This window comes from Oryctolagus cuniculus, chromosome 9, assembly GCF_964237555.1.
Source record: "Oryctolagus cuniculus chromosome 9, mOryCun1.1, whole genome shotgun sequence".
Classification (NCBI taxonomy): domain Eukaryota; kingdom Metazoa; phylum Chordata; class Mammalia; order Lagomorpha; family Leporidae; genus Oryctolagus; species Oryctolagus cuniculus.
In genome coordinates this window covers 31619585-31638033 of record NC_091440.1, presented here as the reverse complement: position 1 = coordinate 31638033, position 18449 = coordinate 31619585, and the positions used below count along the sequence as shown (strand labels likewise).

Genomic DNA, 18449 nt, shown 5'->3' with positions numbered 1-18449 from the left:
GCCTCTTGAGTTCACAAATTCTGATCTTATTTAGACAAGGCCATAGTCAAAATAGAAGTTCTCTCTCCCCTTCAGAGAAAGGTACTTCTTTCTTTGAAGGCCTGCTCTTTCCACTGGAATCTCACTCACAGAGATCTTTCATTTAGGTTTTTTGTTGTTGTTGTTTGTTTGGTTTTTTTTTTTTTTTTTTTTTTTTTGCAATAGTGTCTTAGCTTTCATTGCCTGCAAAATGCTCATGGGATTTTTAGCAAGATCCAGATGCCTTAAAGGCTAATTCTGAGGCCAGAGTGCTGTTTAGGATATCTGCCATTTTATGAGTCTGCTGTCTATCCTTCTTTCCGTGTTGGATTGTTCTCTCCTTTTTAATTCTATCAGTTAGTTCTAGCAGACACTAGTCATGTTTATGTGATTCCTTTGACACCTAATCATATCATTATGATAATTATGAACTTACACTGATCACTTTGACTTGTGAGATGGCATTGGTACATGCCACCTTGATGCGATTGAATTGGAGTACCCCGGCACGTTTCTAGCTCTACCAATAGGGGTAAGTCTTTGTGAGCAAGTGCCAAACTGTAGATCTCCCCCCTCTCATATTCCCACTCTTACATTTAACAGAGATAACATTTCAATTAAATTTAAGTGACTAAGAATAATTGTGTGTTAATTGAAGAGTTCAACCAATGTTATTAAGTAGAACAAAAAAAATATTAAAGGAATAAAATAGTAAGTTGTTCCTTGACAGTAAGGACAAGGGCCGATCATAGTGTCCATTTCACTTCTACAGGTTTCCTTTTAGGTGCTCAGTTAGTTGCCACAGATCAGGAGAACATATGATATTTGTCCCTTTGGGACTGGCTTATTTCACTCAGTATGATGTTTTCCAGATTACTCCATTTTGTTGCAAATGGCCAGATTTCATTTTTTTTACTGCTATATAGTATTCCATAGAGTACATATACCATAATTTCTTTATCCAGTATTCTGTTGATGGGCATTTAGGTTGATTCCATGTCTTATCAATTGTGAATTGAGCTTCAATAAACATTGAGGTGAAGACAGCTTTTATTTGCCCATTTAATTTCCTCTGGGCAAATTCCAAGGAGTGGAATTGCTGGGTCATGTGGTAGGGCTATATTCATGTTTCTGAGGAATCTCCAAACTGACTTCTATAGTGGCTTAACCAGTTTGTATTCCCACCAACAGTGGGTTAGTGTCCCTTTTTCCCCACATCCTCGCCAACATCTGTTGTTGGTAGATTTCTGTATGTAAGCCATTTTTTTTTTTTTTACAGAAGAGTGGACAGTGAGAGAGAGAGACAGAGAGAAAGGTCTTCCTTTGCCGTTGGTTCACCCTCCAATGGCCGCTGCGGCCGGCGCGCTGCGGCCGGTGCACCATGCTGATCTGAAGGCAGGAGCCAGGTGCTTCTCCTGGCCTCCCATGGGGTGCAGGGCCCAAGCAATTGGGCCATCCTCCACTGCACTCCCGGGCCATAGCAGAGAGCTGGCCTAGAAGGGGCGCAACCGGGACAGAATCCGGTACCCCGACCCGGACTAGAACCCGGTGTGCCAGCGCCGCTAGGCAGAGGATTAGCCTATTGAGCCATGGTGTTGCCATGTAAGCCATTCTAATCAGGGTGAGGTGAAACCTCATTGTGGTTTTGATTTACATTTCCCTGAATGCTAGAGATCCTGAACATTTTTTTTTTCATGTGTCTGTTGGCCATTTGGATTTCCTCTTTTGAAAAATGTCTATTGAGGTCCTTGGCCCATCTCTTAAGTGGGTTGCTTGTTTTGTTGTGGAGTTTCTTGATCTCTTTGTAGATTGTGGTTAATCCTTTATCTGTAGCATAGTTTGCAAATATTTTTTCTCATTCTGTTTGTTGCCTCTTCACTTTCCTGAATCTTTCTTTTGCAGTACAGAAAATTCTCAGTTTTATGAAATCCCAATTGTTAATTTTGGTTTTTACTGCCTGTGCCACCAGGGTTTTTCCAAGAAGCCTTTGCCAGTGTCTATATCTTGCAGGGTTTCTCCAATGTTCTCTAATAATTTGCTGGTGTCGGGTCATAGATTTATGTCTTTAATCCATGATGAGTGAATTTTTGTGTAAGGTGTAAGGTAGGGGTCTTGCTTCATGCTTCTTCACGTGGAAATCCAGTTTTCCTAGCACCATTTATTGAATAGATTGTCCTTTCTCCAGGAATTGGTTCTAGATCCTTGAACAAATAAAAGTTGGCTATAGATGTTTGGATTGATTTCTGGTGTTTATGTTCTGTTCCATTGGTCTATCCATCTGTTTCTGTACCATTGCCATGTTGTTTTGATTATAACTGCCCTGTAATATGTCTTGAAATCTGGTATTGTGATGCTTCCGGCTTTGTTTTGTTTTTGTTGTACAAGATTGCTTTAGCTATTCACTGTCTCCTATGTCTCCATATGAATTTCAGCATCATTTTTTCCAGATTTGAGAAGAATTTCTTTGGTATTTTGATTGGTATTGCACTGAATCTACAAATTGCTTTTGGGAGAATGGACATTTTGATGATATTGATTCTTCCAATCCATGAGCATGGAAGATTTTTCCATTTTTTGGTATCCTCTTCTATTTCTTTCTTTAAGATTTTGTAATTCTCATTGTAGAGATCTTTGGCATCCTTGGTTAAGTTTATTCTAAAGTATTTGATTGTTTTTGCAGCTATTGTGAATGGGATTGATCTTAGAAGTTCTTTCTCAGGTGTGGTATTTTCTGTGTATATAAAGGCTGTTGATTTTTGTGCATTGATTTTATATCCTGCTGCTTTGCCATTCCTCCTAGCCTGTAGGGTTTCTGATGAGAAGTCTACTATGAGTCTAATTGAGATCCTCTGAGAGTAATCTGGCATTTCTCTCTTGCACATTTTAGAATCTTTTCTTTATGTTTCACTGTGGTGAGTTTGATTACAATGTGTCGTGGTGAGGATCTCTTTTGGTCATGTTTATTGGAGGTTCTATGAGCTTCTTGTATTTGGAGGTCTCCTTTTCCATACTTTGGGAAGTTTTCTGGTAGCATCTCACTAAAAAGGCCTTTTAATCCTATTTCTCCATTTCTTCAGGAACTCTTAGAATCTGAATGTTATTTTTTAAATAATATCCTGTAGATTCCCGACAATATTTTTTAGATTTCTAATTTCCTCTTCTTTCCTTTGGTTTGACTGTATACTTTCCTGTGCTCTGTCTTTTAAGTCCGATATTCTCTCTTCTGCCTCACTGATTCTGTTTTTAAGGCTCTCAAATGTGTTTTTCATTTGTTCTATTGAATTCTTCATTTCATTTTGGTTTCTTTTCAATATCTCAATTTCATGTTCTACTAAATTCCTCATTTTATTTTGATTCCTCCTTAAGATTTTATTTTTATGAGAGAGATTTTCTGTCATGACTTGTATGGATTTCAGTAGTTTCTGAGTTTGTTTTTGATTACTTCTAAATATTCTTATCATACATATTTTGAGTTCCATTTCTTGCATTTTTTCTGTCTCATCATATTAATAATTTTGTATTGGAGTGTCATGTTCTTTTGGGAGTGTCATGTTGTCTTCCTTGTTCTTGTGTCCTTGGTTTTTGCATTGGTAGTTTGGCATTGTGGAGATATTCTTTGGTTTCTTCTTCTTTATTTTTTCTTTGAATCTCTAGAGGCTTGTGTTCGGTGTAGCCAGAGAGCTCTTTTCAGTTTTTCAGGTTTAAGGGTGTGCCTAAGGTGACACACCCAGGTTTGGCATTGTAAATCTCTCTTTCTCTTTTTTTTAATCAGAAGGGAAGTAATTCCACTCAGCTGAGCTCTTCTCCTCGATGGAGATCAGTACCTGAGCACTAGCCCCAGTAGGTATAATATTCATTTACTCTGTCCCAAGGACCACACAAAGGATCTGTGCCATCCTCAGTGTAAGCTCAGATTTCCCTGCAGTGTCTCTCACCAGGTAGGCAGGGCCGCTCAAGCTTGTGACATCTCCCACCAAGACTACTCACTTCTCAGCTGCACTGTGAGTTCTCCCACACACCTTCAGTTTGTTTTTTTTTTTCCCACAGTCCTGGTTCATAAGCTCCACACATTCACTAGGTCATAGTCTCTTGTTATTACTCCCCAAAAGAGTCAGGTTTTTCTGTTTGGCTGAGGGTGGGCACAGCCCTGAGCTGCTGCAGCTGTTATGTATGTCCAAAATGGTGCCTGCTTTATTGGCTTGCATGCCTTTGTAAGGTAAGTAGAGAGAGTGAATGGTGCCTGTGCCCTCCATATAGATCTACCATGTCTCTCTAATTCCGGAAGAGTTTCCTCTACCATTTTTTCCCTAAGTCTTGTTTGAGACTACACTATCTCCACTTTTAATAAACTATGTTTTCCTGCACTATCAGTAAGCTTTCTCCCTTTTCCACCATTTTGGAACCTCTCAACATATAGTTCTTTGTAAACTGGATCCCAGCATGCAAAAACAAGATCCCACCTTACACCTTGAACAAAAATCCACTCAAAATGGATTAAATACCTAAAATCTATGACCTGATGTCCTCATTGTACTCAAGAAAATTGGGGAAATTGTACAAGACATTGGTATAGGCACAGAGATCTTGGAAAAGACCCCGGAAGCTCAGGCAATCAAAGCCAAAATTGACAAATGGTTTTACATAAAACTGAGCAGCTTCTGCACTGCAGAAGAAGCATTCTGCAAAGTGAAGAGGCAACTGAAAGAATAGGAGAAAATATTTTCAATCTATGCAGATGATAAAAGGCTAACATTCTGAACACATAAAGAGCTCAAGAAATTCAGCTACAACAAAACTAACAACCCAGTTAAGGAATGGGCGAAGGACTTGAACAGGAATTTTTTTAAGAGAGGAAACCCAAATGACCAACAGACACTTGAAAAGAGCTCAGGATCACTAGCCATCAGGGAAATGCAAACAGCACATGAGGTTTTACCTTGCCCCAGTTAGAATGGCTCTCATACAGAAATCAACAAGCAACAAATGCTGGTAAGGACGAGAGGAAAAGTTATCCTCATCCACTGTTGGTGGAAATGTATACTGGTGCAGCTAATGTGGAAGATAGTATGGAGATGCCTCAGAAATATGAAGATAGACCTACCATATGCTACCATATGATCCATCAATCCCATTCATGGGAATTTACCCAAATGAAAAGTAGTCATTATACAAAAGAATTATCTGTACCTCCATGTTCACTGCAGCTCAATTCACAATACCTCAGATATGGAATCAATCAAGATATCCATCAACTGATGACTGGATAATGAAATTATGATATATAATATATACATTATGGATTACTACTACTCAGCTGTTAAAAAATGAAATCCTGTGTTTTGCAACAAAATGGATTCAACTGGAAGCCATTATTCTTAGTGAAATAAGCCAGCCAGCCCGCAAAAGACAGATCTCATATGTTCTTCCTGTTCTGGGGTAACTAATAGATTATCTAATAAGTAATTTATATGAGTGAAATGGACATTTTGAGATTCAATGATTGTTTACAGTCCTTGTCTCTACTGTTGAGGAACAGTGTTTTTTCTTCATACTACTCATTGAAATATTTTCTTAGTGTAGGGTTGGTTAACCTTATGAGTATAAAGTAAACTGAAAATAGACCTTTGTAAAAATTAAAAGTGGGAAAAATAGTAGTAGGAGGAAGAGGGGTTGGAGTGTAGCAGGAGGGAGTATAGGGTGGGAAGTATCACTACATTCCTAAATCTGTGTATATGAAATATGTATAATCTGCATACCTCAAATAAAATTTAAAAATGGAAAAAGTAATTATAAAAAATTAAAAAAAATTGCAAAAAAAGAATGGTGCCACAAGAAGGAATCCAGAGATGAGTTCATGTGTGTGTCTTTATTTGGGTGCTTGATTAGACCATAATCTGAATGTTAGAGGAAAAGTTGAATAAGTGAGTTAGATATTGAAAGGATGAGCTAGTTAGAGTGATATATAGACAACATTTCAGAATTAGGGATATATTAGAAAGTAAAAAAAGAACAGTTTTCTGTCAAGGGAAAGAACAGACATAAATAGTGCACAATTATGATCAGAACTGTAGTACACTCAGAAAAATTCTCACTAAGGCAATAGAACTTTCTTCTGCTGTAAAAATAGAAGGAAAATTACTAATGACAACATGAGGAAATGACTTATATACTGTATTGTTAGAAAGCTACATGCAAAAGTTAGCAAGTTTGGTCATTGTCCAGACCAGTGGAACGAGGCTGCCACAAAAGAAATTTGAAGGTCAAGACTGAAGAACAGGCACACTGGAGTATAAGTAGAGGGAAACTGTGTGTAAAAATGAAGTATAGAGAGACTCAAGTTCAAACCTTCATTGTTCCGTTTTGTCTAGATACGACTTACATTTGATAAGGGACAACTAAATATGTGGATGGCATAGTCACTTTTATTAACTAGTTTATAAATCACATAACTTTGCCCTTTCTTGTTTCATTTGTGACAACTCTTAGAAAATTGGTTCCAAAACGTCAAAGATGATTATTATAATGACAAGGTAATTTTAAAATGTGTGAAATATGAATTGCGTTTATGTGTATGTGTGTGTTCTGTGTAGTATATGTCATGTGGTAAGATGTTTTCAAATTCAACAAAGATTTGAACTGCAGTTCTATATGCAAAGCTCTTATGTGATCTTGAGGAGGTACTTAATCTTTTTGATAGTCAGTGTTCATATCTGTAAAATGTGAAAGATATTATTTATATTAGCATCTTGTGTTATATGAGTTCATATATAGAAAAACACAGTGTTGGATTTAGCAAATACTGGGTGCTCAATTAATATGATTTATTATAGTCACATTATTATGTATTATTTTAGCATCAAGATACGATACTTCTTCACCTTGTAAATTCATCATGTTCTTAGAGTGGCAGTACTCAGTAGTTGTAGAAACCCAATAATGTATACTCTTATCTCCTTACTCATTATTCTTGGTAAAACCTTAAATTCTGCTTCTCAGGTTTCCTTAAAAGTGCCTGAATGTTATCCTGCAGGTCCTGGTCAATCATCTTAATACACTTGCAGTTAATTCAGAAGTTTAAAAGTTAATAGCCAATTTGTAAATCCCTGACATTTTAAACTTAGCCAAAAAAGCAACCAGGAGAGTATTTTAAATGACTTCTCCAAACAGAGAGGGTTATCAGGTTCATTTACATGTTTACCAAGGCTGCCAGCCACCCTGACTTGTTTGGTGAAGCACTATTTTATATGCACTGAACTCCATTTCTGATGGTTTGTTGGTGGTAAAACGGCATGAAATTTCATTCCTCATCATTATACACTCAGTGGACCTGTTTTCCTTGAGTCAAGTTTGGCATTTAATTGGAGTTTGGATGCATCATTTCTGAACATGTATATGGTGCTAGAGGCCAGAAAAATCATTAAAATTTGGCTTTTGGTATATGAGGTGTATGAACGGGGTGGAAGTTGTAAAGGACTATAAAACTGTTAAATTTGTGGTGTGAGAGGAAGAAATTATTTGTAAACCCCATAAACTTCTTCAGCCAAAATATCTATTACATGTTAAATTGCACTAATGGCCTGTTCTAAAATCCAGGACACTAAACTATATATTTGCATTTTTTGCTTGCTGAATAAACTAACATTATAAATAAAAACTGCCGGTTTTCTTTACTATTTTAGAAGGGAAAACCATATAACCTTAGTACAACAAATTTAAGGCCTATGCCACATTAAAAAAGTTATTGTTTTTAGATACTGTGATTCAAAACCAAGAATTGCACATCAGGCTTTGCACTGAAAATTCCTAAGTAATTTTCTTTTTTTTATCAATATAGTGAGTTAAAATATGAATTGAAGTACTTTAATTTAAATATTTATTTAAAATATTGTAATGACTTTAAATAGAAACACTTTGAATATACAAGTAAAGCATATTGGTAGATTAGATGATAATTTATTTTTAAAAAGATCTAGTTTATTTGAAAAGCAGAATTATAGAGAGACAGGGAGAGAGGGAGGAAGGAGGGAATAGAGAGAGGGAGGAAATAGAGAGAGTGAGGGAGAGAGAGTCTTCTATCTGCTGTTTCACTCCCTAAGTTGGCTGCAATGGCCAGGGCTTGGCCTGGCTGAAGCCAGGAGCCCAGAACTCCATCTGGTTCTTCCACATAGGTGGCAGGAGCACAAGCACTTGGGCATTCATAGACTGCTTTCCCAGGAACCTTAATAGGGAGCTGGATTGGAAGCAGAGCAGTCAGGACTCAAACTTTTGATCATATGTGATGCTGATGTTTCAGGCAGCAGCTTGATCTGCTGAGCCTCAACACTAGCCCCTGAATGATAATTTAAATAAATTAGAAACTCAACATTTGCTATATGTATAACTATGTCTATATCCATTTCTATATTCCTATACATATCCATATCTCAATAGGTATGCAAAGCTACTTCAAGATGGCCATGAAAAAATGGTACTAAAATTAAAAAACAAGTTTTGGAGGTGGGTGTTTAGTTCAGCTGTTATGAAGGTGATTTATATATCGGTATCCTATGATGGAGTACCTGGGTTCAATACCAGACTCTGGCTCTTGATTTCAGCTTCATGTTAATGTAAATCCTGGGATGCCCTCGTGATGGCTCAAGTATCTGGGTTCTTGCCACTTGTGCAGGAGACTTGGATTGCATTTCCATGTCTCAGCTTCAGCTCGTCCCATCCCTGGACTTTGCAGGCATTTGGGACTGAATCAGTGAATAGGAACGCTTTCATTCTAATTCTTTTTAAATTTTATTTTATTTATTTTTAAAATTTTTAGTTTTTAATAGACTCAATATAGTCCATAAATGCAATTCTAAGAATATAGTGATATTCCCTTCATCTCTCCTTTTCCCTTTAGCTGTCTCTCTCCTTTTCTATTTTTAGTTTTTGAGATAAATTATTTTAAATTTATAGTACAGTAAAAAGGATTAATTCTTCACCAAGTAAGAAGTTTAATAAGCAAAAAAGCAAAAAAATACTAGTTTAGTGAGAATACAGTCAATAGCTATAAACAATAATTGAATGGAAAAATGACCACTTCATCCATACACAGTAAATTTTAAAGTAATCACAGATCATTAAAAGCATAGCAGTATAGCATTTTTTTTTTTTTGACAGGCAGCGTGGACAGTGAGAGAGAGAGACAGAGAGAAAGGTCTTCCTTTTTCCGAAGGTTCACTCTCCAAACGGCCGCTATGGCCGACGTGCTGTGCCGATCTGAAGGCAGGAGCCAGGTGCTTCCTCCTGGTCTCCCATGGGGTGCAGGGCCCAAGCACTTGGGCCATCCTCCACTGCACTCCCTGGCCACAGCAGAGAGCTGGCCTGGAAGAGGGGCAACCGGGACAGAATCCAGCACCCCGACCGGGACTAGAACCTGGTATGCCGGCGCCGCAAGGCGGAGGATTAGCCTAGTGAGCCATGGCGCCGGCCAGTATAGCATTCTTAATAACTAGTTTGACAAAGATAGAAAATAAAGTTTTATAAAACAATATTTGCACCCACCAATACTGATACAAACAGGTATCTTTTTCTGTTCTTGTTTTTGTTTTTGATTTTTTTCTTTTTTTAATTTTAATTCCCACGTATAAGAGAGAACATATGATATTCCTCTTTCTGTGTAAAGCTTATTTCTTTCAACATAATGTCCTCCAGTCGCATCTATTTTGATGCAAATGGTAGAATTTCACTTTTGTATAGCTGTATAATATTCCATTGTGTATATATACCACACTTTCTTAATCCATTCACCTGATGAGGAACACCTTGGTTGATTCCATAATTTGGAATATGGTGTTGCTATAAACATGGTGGTGCAGGTATCTCTTTTATATAAGGTGTTAATGGTTTTTTGTGTATATTCCCCGGTCATGAGATTGGTGGATCATATGGTAAGTATATCTCTTTTTTTTTTTAATATTTATTTGAAAGTTAGAGTTACACAGATAGAGAGGGGAAGAGAAGTGGGGGAAGAGTGGTCCTACATCTGCTGGTTCAGTCCCCAGATGGCTGAAATGCACTGATCCAAAGCCAGGAGCCAGGAGCTTCCTCCTGGTCTTCCCACGTGGGTACAGGGCCTCAAGGACTTGAGCCATCTTCCACTGCTTTCCCAGGCCATAGCAGGGAACTGGATCAGAAGTGGAAAGCCAGTACTTGAACTGGCACCTATATGGGATGCTGGCACTGCAGGCAGCAGTTTTACCCACTACACCACAGTGCTGGCCCATTGCAAGTACATTTCTAACTTTTTAAGGAATCTCCACACTGTTTTCCAAATTTGTTGCACTAATTTACATTCCCATCAACAGTGTTTAAGTGTTCCCTTTTCTCCAGACCCTCACTGGCATTTGTAACTCTCTGTTTTTCGGATTTTCGTCATTCTGACAGGAGTGAGGTGATACTTCATTAGTATTTTGATTTGCATTTCCCTGTTGGCTAATGATTTTGAACATTTTTTTGTCTGTGTATTTCTTGGCCTTTTGTATTTCTTCTTTTGCAAACCATCTGTTGAGGTTCTTTGACTATTTCTCAACTAAATTTGTTTTTGTTGTTGATTTTTTATGTTGTTCATGTATTCTTGATATTAATCCTTTGTCAGTTTGTTGTCACGAATACTTTTTCCCATCCTGTTGAATATCTCTTTACACTATTGATCATTTCCTTTTCTGTGCAAAAGCTTCTGAGTTTGATGAAGTCCCAGTTGCTTAGTTTTGCTTTTGTTGCTTGTTCTTTGGGGGTCTTGTCCAAGAAGTCACCCCCTACACCAATGTCTTGGATCATTTTCCCTACATTTTCTTCCAGCAACTTAATAGTCTCAAGTCTTAAATTCAGGTCTTTCACCCATCTTGAGTTGATTTTTGTATACAGTGAGAAGTATGGATCTAATTTCATTCTTCTACATATATATATCCAGTTTTACCAGTACCATTTGTTGAAGAGATTATCCTTATTCCAGTACATGGTCAAGCACTGTTGTCAAAAATCAACTGGAACACATCATGCTGAGTGAAATAAGCCTGTCCCAAAGGGACAAATACCATATGTTCACCCTGATCGGTGACAACTGACTGAACACCAAAAAGGAAACCTGTTGAAGTGAAATGGACACTATGGGAAACGGTGACTTGATCAGCATAGCCCTGACTGTTAATGAACAACTTAATACATTATCCCTCTTAGTAGTTTTTTTGTCTGTTCTACTTAATATGACTGGTTTAATTCTGTAATTAATACACAGTTATTCTTAAGTGTCGAAATTTAACTTAAATGTGATCCCTGTTAAACATAAGAGTAGGAATAAGAGAGGGAAGAGATGTACAATTTGGGACATGCTCAAGCTGACTTGTCCCAAATGGTAGAGTTAGAAACATACCTGGGGACTCCAATTTAATCCCATCAAGGTGGCATGTACCAATGCCATCTCACCAGTCCAAGTGATCAATTTCAGTTCACAATTGATCATAATGAAAGGACTAAGAGTCAAAGGAAGCACACAAACAAGTCTAGTACCTGCTAATACTAACTGATAGAATAAATAAAGGGGAGAGTGATCCAACATGGGAAGCGAGATACTCAGCAGACTCATAGAATGGTAGATGCCCTAAACAGCACTCTGGCCTCAGAATCAGCCCTAAAGGCATTCGGATCTGGCTGAAAAGCCCATGAGAGTATTTCAGGCATGGAAAGCCAAGACACTCTGGCAAAAAACAAACAAACAAACAAACAAACAAACACACACACAACCCTAAATGAAAGATCTCTGTGAGTGAGATCCCAGTGGAAAGAACAGGTCGTCAAAGAAGGAGGTACCTTTCTCTGAAGGGAGGAGAGAACCTCCAATTTGACTATGACCTTGTCTAAGCAAGATAAGAGTCGGTGAACTCAAAAGGCTTCCATAGCCTTGGAAACTCATGACTGGTGCATAGGGAGATTACTGATGCCATAAACAGGAGTGTCAATTGGTAAAGTCAACAACAGGAGTCACTGTGCACTTACTCCTCATGTAGGATCTCTGTCCTTAATGTGCTGTACATTGAGACTTAATGCTATAACGAGTACTCAAACAGTATATTTCGCTTTGTGTTTCTATGGGGGTGCAAACTGTTGAAATCTTTACTTAATGCATACTAAACTGATCTTCTGTAAAAAAAAAAAAAAGAAGAAGAAATTATCAATTCCCAACTTGACTCTCAATGGGATTAAACATGACAATAGGTCTGATCTGATTTCATCATCATTTAAAAAATCATCTATTATTTTTCACTTTATGTTTCTGTGTGGGAGCAAACTGTTGAAATCTTTACTTAATGTATGCTAAACTGATTTTCTGTATATAAAGAGAATCGAAAATGAATCCTCATGTGAATGGAAGGGGAGAGGGAGTGGGAAAGGGGAGGGATGCGGGTGGGAGAGACGATATGGGGGGGAAGCCATTGTAATCCATAAGCCGTACTTGGAAATCTATATTCATTAAATAAAAGTTAAAAAAAATCAACTGGCTATCTGTACATGGACTGATTTCTGGGCCCTGTGTTTTGTTTCATTGATGTATATGTCAGTGTTTATGCCAGTACCTTGCTGTGTTAGTTACTATAGCTTTGTAATATGCTTTGCAGTCAGGTGCAGTGAGCCCAACTTGATTATTCTTGCTCAGAATTTCCTTGGCTATTCGGTGTCTTTGAGAGTTTTAAGAATTTTTTTCTAAATCTGTAAAGAATGTCATTGATATTTTGATAGGGATTGCACTGCATTTGTACATTGCTTTAGGTAGTGTAGACATTTTAATGATACTGATTCTTCCAATCCATGAGGAAGGGATATCTTTCCACTTATTTGTGTCCTGGGTGATTTCTTTCACTAATGTTTGATAATTTTCATTGTCAAGATCTTTCACTTCTTTTATCTAATTTATTCCTAGATAATCAATTTTTGTGGGTATTGTGAATGAAATGTCTTTCTTGGTTTTTCTTTCAGTTGAGTTCATCACTAATATACAAAAATCATTGTTTTGTGTATATATTTATTTATTTTTTTGACAGGCAGAGTTAGACAATGAGAGAGAGAGAGAGAGAGAGAGAGAGAGGTCTTCCTTCTGGTGGTTCATCCCCAAAATGGCCACCACGGCCGGCGCTCTGCGCCGATCCGAAGCCAGGAGCCAGGTGCCTCCTCCTGCTCTCCCATGCGGGTACAGGGCCCAAGAATTTGGGCCATCCTCCATTGCCTTCTCAGGCCACAGCAGAGAGCTGGACTGGAAGAAGGGCAACCGGGACAGAATCCGGCACCACAACCAGGACTAGAACCCAGGGTGCTGGTGCTGCAGGCGGGGGATTAGCCAAGTGAGCCATGGTGCTGGCCTATTTATTTTTGATTAAAGATTTATTTATTTGTTTGAAAGTCTGAGTTACACACAGAGAGAAGGAGAGGCAGAGAGAGAGAGAGAGAGAGAGAGATCTTCTATCTGCTGATTCACTCCCCAATTGGCCGCAATTGCCGGAGGTGCGCTGATCCAAAGCCAGGAGCAGGGGGTTCTTCTGCGTCTCTCACATGGGTGCAGGGGCTCAAGGACTTGGGCCATCTTCTATTGCTTTCCCAGGCCCTAGCAGAGAGCTGGATCAGGCGTGGAGCAACCAGGTCTCAATCTGGTGCTCATATGAAATGTTGGCACTGCAGGTGGCAGCTTTGCCCACTCTGCCACAGTGCCAGCCCCTGTATATTTATTTTGTAATCTTTAACTTTCTCAGTAATATTATTTTCAATAACTTCTGAAAATGAATATAAAACAGAAAAAAGAAATAAAAATTCTCTATCATTACATTGTCACCATTCCAGTAATTCATTTTAATGTGTTGCCTTGAATAGCATCTGTGCAAAGTGTGATGTAAGTAAAATGTAGGCTGTAATGTACATTCTAGTTTGGTTACATGTCACTATAGATCTTCAGCTCATAGGTCAGACCCAAAATGCTTCTTAGGAAAATTAGATCCATCCACTCAATTCTATTAGCAAATCATCCCTAGTGAAATTGTAAATTATCCAGCTACTTTTAGTTATATCAAGTGGAAAAGGATAACTCATCTTTGCGCCAGTAAACACACTCCAGATCTTCAGAGTTGGAAGGCTAGTCAATCAGCCATTTCTAGGCATAGTCTGAGCAGAGATAACAAGATCAAGCCAATCCATCAATTAACAGAATAAAATTTTAAAGGATTTAAAATCTATAAAAGGATTTTATAATCATTTTTAGATTCAATTTATTTGTTAAAAGTGGGATCATTGACAAAAAGATGAAAGATTTTTTTTTTTTAAGATTTTACTTCTTTGAAAGGCAGAGAGGGAAGGAGAGAAGAGAGAGTGATCAAGAGAAAGATTTCCTGTGACCACTTGTTCTCCCTCCAAATGCCTCCAACAGCTGGGGCAGGATGGACCAGCTGAAGCCAGGAGAATGGAATTCCATCCAGATCTTCCCCTTGGGTAGCAGTGGGAGCCAACTACTTGAGTTATCACCTGCTGCCTCCCAGGGTGAACTTTAGCAGGAAGCTGGAACTGGGAGCAGAGCCAGGACTTGAAATCAAACACTCCAGTATAAATTGTGAGCATCCGAAGTGGTGTCTTATCTGGTTTGCCAAATACCCACCGGGAAGATATTTCTGTGGATAAAAAGCTTTGCAAGCATTAAACCTATTAGTATAATTTTTGAGTTGCTAAGGGAAGATTACTGAAAACCATATAAGACAATTTTGCAAGTCTTTAAAAACAGCCTCAAATTTTGATTCCTGCCTTATCTGTTCTTGACACAATTAATATAGTAATATGAGTCAGGACAAAAAATCTCCACATTCTGGTCTTGGCCTGCTCTGAAAATTTCATCTGTTTGACTTAGATGTATTGAGTGATTTTTTTAAGTGTCAAGACTTCTGCTAGGTGCTGGGACTACCATGACACACAAGGCAGACACATTCCTTGTCCTCTTGGAGTGCATATGTCAAATTTGAATAAATAAAAGCAACTATCATATAATATAATATAATATATATCATAATATTATGATATGGAAGTTCTGGTTAGGGGCTTTGGCAAGACTTATGGCGACAAAATCTAAGTTGAAATCCAAAGAACAAGTTGGAATTAACAACTCATGAGCATGAAGGTGGGTTGAGTATTTCCTCAAAACACTCATGGGAGACCAGGATAAGCACCTGGCTCCTGGGTTCCGATCAGCCCGGTGCGCCGGCTGCAGTGCGCCGGCCACAGTGGCCATTGGATGGTGAACCAACGGCAAAAGGAAGACCTTTCTCTCTGTCTCTCTCTCTCACTGTCCACTCTGCCTGTCAATAAATAAATAAATAAATAAACAAACACACACATTATGGAAGGACAGACTTACAGGGTGTGGGATAATTTCAAAGAACTGCAGAAAAGTCAAGGTGATTGGCCTTAAATTTAATGGGAAAGAGGTTACAGTAATGAGGTTACAAAGGCAAGCAGAGTTCCATGTGATCATAAATATCTTGTTAAATCACTTCAAGTTGTTTGAAATTTTTCAAAGGGTATGGAGATGTTACTGAAGAACTTTAAGACATGGAGAGCAGAGTTTCAGGAAGATCATGTTACAGTTTAGAAAATTCATTGGAAGGAAATAGCAGCATCATTGGAAAATGGACAAATATTTGGGTGTAGGCAAACGATTATTGCAATCTGGAATTGGGAAGTGATAGGTAAGAAAAATGGGTGTGTTTGTGCTAGAGGTGATATGCATGTGGTTCAGATTGTTCTCAGCTCACCAGATTGGGCAACAGAGTAGAACCTGGGGCAATTTCCTGGTTTAGTAGTTTAGTGGGAGAATACAGACACACATATTTTAGACAAGTCGATTTTGAGATGCATATGAGGTAGATGGGTTTTATGTAGTTAAATATAAGGGTCTGGAGCTCAGGAGAATATTTAGGGCTACTTATACAGATTTATGAGCTATCTGCATGTCCATGCTATCAAAGCCGTGGGAGTTTTGAAATAGTCTGGAAGGTAGAGTACATGCAATGAAGGAAACAGAAAGAGAAAGAGAAGAGTTCAGGAATATCAGTTCTCTCAGTGAGTTATGCTCCTTTGATCATATTCCTCTCTCATGGGGAATGTCACAAAAGGTGGCAAATATACAACACTTTAAATTACTTAGAAGGAAAGGGAATACAAAAAAGAGAAATGGTATTAATGGGTAGGGACATGGACTGCACACATAACAATTGACTATTTTCAGAGATATTTTCTAAAGAGGACATTGTTCAAATTGAGAGTACTTTCCTGTCAAAACTGTGGTATATGCATGGCAAACCAATTAATTGAAGACATAACAGGAAATGTTCTGAAATTACAAATTGATCTCTGATGTGGCCTTGTGATCCTTAATAAACTAAAGACATTATTTTCAGGGCTTGGTATTTGATTTATGGCATTCATCCAAAAGAACAGTCTAAGAAGTCATCTGTGATATTTCTTCAATAGTCACTCATTTATCCAATTTTTTTAGCATTTTAAAGACAATTTTGCATACTTGATTATACATTTTAAAATGAAACCAGTACACATGTTTCCAAACAGCTTTTTTAAAAAAATTCCATTCTGGAATAGTCATTTTCCTTTTTGCAATAGTTTACCAGTTTATAGAAAACTTATCAAGTACCCTGTGGTTTATGAGAAGCCTAAAGGCTTTTTATTCCCAGGAAATAAATCTACAAACACTTTATAAATTAATACGTAAAATGACAATGGAGCATATGTCATTTAAATGATCATTGAGCTTTGCATGCTAGTGAACGCATTCAGTTAGAGTGTTATTTATATGTTTTATTCTAAAGAAGCTATGATGGAAAAAACTGCCATGTAGACATTAGCAAATGTCACCAGAGAAAGAGTCCTACTACAATCAGACCTAAGGCAATCAGTTCTGAGTGAATGTTCTTTACTAAATGGGAAGGTTTACCTTGCCAATCAAACTAAAGAAAGACAGTGAACAGGGCTTGGCCTGTATTGAAGTGAAGATCTTTTGGAAGCCTTCATTATTATCCTCTTTTATAATCTTTTTGTTCTCTTTGTTTTTGTAATGTAACATTTCTTATTTCCAAATGGAATAACCCCTGCTTCTTTTTCTACTCTTCTTTTAGAAGAAAAAATAAACTTTCCATCAGTTCTGGGACATGAAAAGATAAACCTGTCAAGGAAGTGGTAAAGCATATAATGGGTAGTGATATTGTGTCTTTCTTCTGGGTTTGAAGACAAAAAATTGACATGCCATTCATTGACCTAGGACTCAGCAGGGGTCACTTGACATTTGATAGGATCCCCTCCCAAAGCTCTATTCATGTTAACTCTTCACTCAGATGATCATGTGGGGAACTGGTGACTCTCAAACTCCCATCACAAAGATTCTACTGAGCTGAAAGTAAAAATAAAAATCTCCTATTAGTCAAAATGAGTGTTAAGGGATAAGTGAGGGAATTCTTTGGAAATAAATTCATATCTCTCACAAAAACATTCCTTGTTAAATTTTGGTCTTCCTTGCTATTAAAAGAAGACTTTTTGTTTTGTTTTGTCCCATTTTGGTATATGTTCTATTAGGTTATTTGAAATACTTTTTTTTTTTGCTGTGGAATAAATTTAAACATCACAAAGGAATTTAAATATAATGTGGAAGGAATCAAACAATGCAGAAAGTTACTCACAGATATTTTATATTTGTGCAGAATGTGAACATTTTTGGTAAAATTTTAGAACAAGATATTCCATTACAGGTTGCTTATCATTTCCCATCAGGCATTAGAACATTTTCTATTATTCACTATTTTAATTAGCGGCGGTGATAAAAGCTTTTGAATAAAAATAGGAAACTAAGGTGGAAACAAAGAAATATATGTAATCAAATGGATGTGGTGAAGTGGTATTTTGCTTTTTGCACCGACATGTATAAAAAAAGTATTCAATGTTTCAGGAGCTAATCAAAATGAAGAGACAATTAAGTACTATGGTGGAACTGCTGAATAGAGCAAACTGATGAAGACCATTGAAGTCAACGCAACTGTACCCAAATGAAGTGAAAACAGCGAGACTGGAGCATAGGCTGAGGGTGAGCTGACGTCATTCCACACGTGCCTCCTGTGGCTGGGATGTCTATTCATGAAGACAAGAACTCTAGCTGGAGAGGATGGGGTGGATTTTTAAGGAATAAGGCTAGATTTTCTGATTGAGAATAATCATGCTATATGTTCTTTGAATGGCATGTAAAAAGTAAATTTTATTGGAATGGCAACTCTTCATTGCAAATTTTAAGGGATGTTTTTTATTATACTTATTAAGTGGTTCTAGGGGAATGTTTTAATCCTGAAAACACCCATTTCAAAACTGTAGTTTTG

At 37.6% G+C, this 18449-nt stretch overlaps 1 long non-coding RNA gene across 1 annotated transcript in view; it reads left to right on the top strand.

Annotated features, from left to right (window-relative positions):
* LOC138843685 (uncharacterized) overlaps positions 1-18159 on the top strand; it is a 132090-nt gene extending 113931 nt beyond the window's left edge. The window contains exon 4 of the long non-coding RNA XR_011378616.1: positions 18029-18159. This is a non-coding gene — a long non-coding RNA (uncharacterized lncRNA). The remainder of the gene's footprint in view (positions 1-18028) is intronic.
* Positions 18160-18449: the final 290 nt, after the last annotated feature.